The sequence below is a fragment of the Saccoglossus kowalevskii genome, chromosome 8 (genome assembly GCF_978046115.1).
Source record: "Saccoglossus kowalevskii chromosome 8, keSacKowa6.1, whole genome shotgun sequence".
NCBI lineage: Eukaryota > Metazoa > Hemichordata > Enteropneusta > Harrimaniidae > Saccoglossus > Saccoglossus kowalevskii.
In genome coordinates this window covers 25,943,280-25,947,277 of record NC_140648.1, presented here as the reverse complement: position 1 = coordinate 25,947,277, position 3,998 = coordinate 25,943,280, and positions in this window count along the sequence as shown.

The following is a 3,998-nucleotide window of genomic DNA, read 5'->3' as shown; positions in this document are numbered from 1 at the left end:
ATATCATCACTTTCAGCTATTGACTGTAAATTTGATTGGTTGATTAAAAATGCCATCAACTATGCCTAGGTATGATGCTAGTAATATCACATCACTGTCAGCTATTGACTGTAAATTTGATTGGTTGATTAAAATGCCTTCAATGTAACAGTCCAAACAAAACTTTTTACTTCTTTGGTTGCAGTAAGACCCCCACACTTTGAGACATTTGCATTGTTAACAAAATAAACTGACCATTATTTCTAGGCATTTATTGTACTGATCTCTGGGATTCTAGGCATTTATTGTAGAGATCTTTGGGATTCTAGGCATTTATTGTAGAGATCTTGGGGAAAACTGGAATTCTAGGCTGTGCTTGTAAGTGAAGTATGCTTAACCTTTTCACAACCAGACTTTCTCATCCACATTTTTCAGCATTTTTTTACTCTTATTCATCAATATTTCCGGTAATGAACCCTAATTTTGCAGCCAGTAGACAAAAATTTGAGTTAATTTTCAGCTTTTACCCCAATCTTCAAAAGGAAAGTGCAGATTTTAAACACAATTATTTTGTGAATTTTTCATGTAATGAGGGAACTGGTAGTGAAATAGTTAAGTTTGTGTACAGAAAATTAAGTTGATTTGTGCATGCAATTCAAGTGTGGTCTGTCACTGAACAAATCTAAAGTCCACAAAATGCATGGCTTATCCAGTATTACAAAGTATGGCTAGAACAGCATAGTATATATATACACCGGTACATTGTCTTGTTGCACCGGCTACTTGAATTTGTGCTGTTATAGCGCCCTCTATGTACTCAACTCAAAAATTGGATACACATGTAGTTTCAAACCACAGTCCCTCTAGAGGGACTTAAATTGGATAGAGGGAGTGTTCAAATGAAACAATTAAAATTTCAATTTTTAGATAGTTTGCTAACCCACGACAGCTACTGAAATGCATGTCCATTTGCTTCCAAGTCAACCTCCCTCCCCTACATTTCACATTAGACTCATACAAAATTAAATTTCTTTATAGCAAAACATTTCAGCTAAAATAGTTTCACAGTATCATGTTCAGCGTATATTCAAGAAAATTCATGTTGATCATTTTGCAATTTTATACTCCCGTGTGCGAATCTCACAGCTTCCTTTGATTTGAGTATATAGTCCACCTTGCCTTCACTATGCAAATAATGCCAACAGGTAATATACAGGTAACTGGCAAACAAGTGTACTGCATTCACTTAACCATTTGACAACACTGGCATAGTACTTTTTTTTGTGCTGGGTTGTAGAGATTCTCTGAATGCATTGGAAGATGCAAGACTTGTAAAAATTAAATATTTGTAGATGGCAGATAATAAAATAATCAAAGAATGCTTAGAAAGAACTTTCGTTCTACTGCACTCTCGGTATTGAAGACACAAGCTTGGCATCTGCTATTTGAGATGCACAACGGGATCCACATTATTGAGGTTTATAGTACTCTCAGAAAATAATTTGATTGTTGATCTGTGATTTGCAGTCCAATTGAACAGTTAGCAAGAAATTTGACCTCGAAGTTGGGGGGCAAGAACTTTTCCGATCACAATTTTTACAAATGGGCACAGTTCAGCACTTGCAAACATGTCCAGACACACAAGGCCACCAGTACATAGATTTTGTTTGCATAACTTTGCCATCCAGCAATTTGTATTAATTGAATGGTCACCATGTCTGCACCCCCAAGGTTGGTTTGACTCAACTTATTCCAGTCTTGCAGATATTTCCAGACGTGCATTATAAACCAGGCAGTAACTTAACTGACAATGTCATGGTTCAGAACATAATGGAGACTTCATGGCTTCAAACAAAATTGCATGACGAATTTTTGAATTCCAAAAATCGCATATTTCATGACGATCAGAATTACCCATCTTATAACATACTATTTTTTACTACAGATCACCTAATATTTTCTGATACGACAAGAGCCCCCCCCCCTCTCATAGGAACCATTGTTAAACGACTCAAATATCGCCATTTTTTGTGTTTTTACCATACCGCAACCTCGAATAGGCAATTGTTGTAGTTTAATCACCATTTACAACTAGTGAAAAGTTAGCGAAAGCACTGATTACATAAATACTGAAAAGAAGAGAGCAAAGACGAGTGCATTGTTATATGAAAATGCTGTACAGTTGAATTCTTTATTGATGTACTAAGATTAAACCCAAATGTCGTCTTGAGTCGGCACAAACCAGAAGAATAGTGCTGAATGAAATACATGGAGAAAAAAAAAACAGGTGGAGTACAGAATGATTAAAAAATAAAATAAACATTCACAGGGAGTGTCATTCCCCATTTGTATGGTGACCACTCTCTCATGCATGTTATAATTTAGTAGCACTGTGCACCCATTGTGCATGATTACATTCTGGAAGGGACAATATCCTGTACCTCAACCAAGCATAAAGTAATGGATATACATTTAGCTGACAAACCAATGCATTTCACCAGTCAAAACAGGGGCATTTTGAATAACCTCATAACCAGAACAGCTATACCAGCACATACCATATTTGCTCTATTAGAAGCACATGCTCTTAGCTACATGAAAGGCATTTTTTTTTCTATGGAGTTGAAGGAGTCTTATTTTATTTTATTTTCCTGGAAAACTCATCTTTGGTTTATATGCACTATTGGAAATGGGTTTTAAATAGAGTAAATTTGGTATTACAAAACTTCATAGTTTTAATACTTCCATATGATGGCATCAACACTTTAAAAGTTGAGCCATTTTACTAATCGATAATAGGAACATAAATCCAATATTTTGCCTGTACATTCATAAAACAGCTGAAACTGATAGTTTTGCTATTTGGTGACGTAGGTGAGGGGTTCAAAGGAAAGGCTGAATGAGCATTATTATAAATCTCTCTACAATCCTCAGGGACAAAATGAATAATTTCCATGTCTTTGACATTATCAAATTCGACTGTTGTGCAAGTTCGATGCCACGCCATAGACAAAGAATACAACCTCCATTGTCTGGCAGGAAAGTTCCTACGCACTGAAACGATACGAGAAATTACCATATTCCTGCTGACTTGAACCCCATGATGCAAACTCAAAGAAAAGACTTTAGAAACATAATGAAAGCAGCCAAAACTAGGCACACTCTACAAAGAGAGTCAATATGCCTAGGCACCCTAAAATCGACAAGTTGATGAATTAAAGATGACCAGAATGTGCACATGAACTTCACAAACATGCCACAGAACTACATCACTAATGATACAATGTCATCTGCCACCCCATCTTCCCAAATGCCACCTCTTGCTTGAAGCCAAGACTAATGTTCATGCAGACAATGCAAATCTTTTCCCAGTTTACAAGCAAATGGTATGATTTGTTGGCAAAACCTTTCCTCCCAATTTTAATAGCATTTGATCAACTGTAACAACTGTAACTAAATGAATAGCATCAATTTTGTTATTACCAGAAACAAAGCCAAAATTTTCAAATTTCCTGTCATGAATCAAGTGATAATTTAAGGTACATTTTCATATACTCAGAGGTCTGGATCTCAAGTGATGCAGTGCTCACACCCTACAAAAGCATGCCATGTCTAAACAAAAACTGGGAACATGAGGTGGCTAACAAGACTGATTAACATTCACCAGGTACAAACAACTTCCTATATTTACAAGTATTTTCACACAAAAAGTACACAAAAAATTCTTTTTCCGAAAAAAAAAATAATTGGGAGACTTACAAAGGCTTCTTTCTGTGTATCAAAATATGCCATTTCTGATAGGGTAGGTAGGCAGACATAGTACACACATTACGCAATTTTGTTTCAACAAAATCTAAAGTTGCGGGCAAAGCTGCACAACTATTGTGTGTACCGGTATTATTTTGTTCGGCACTGCTTGTCTGACGTACATTTGTTACTAAGCAATACCAACAACACAGTACGTACCTCTTTCTCAGTTGAAAGAGACTCCCACGAATGTCACTTAGAACATCATAAAA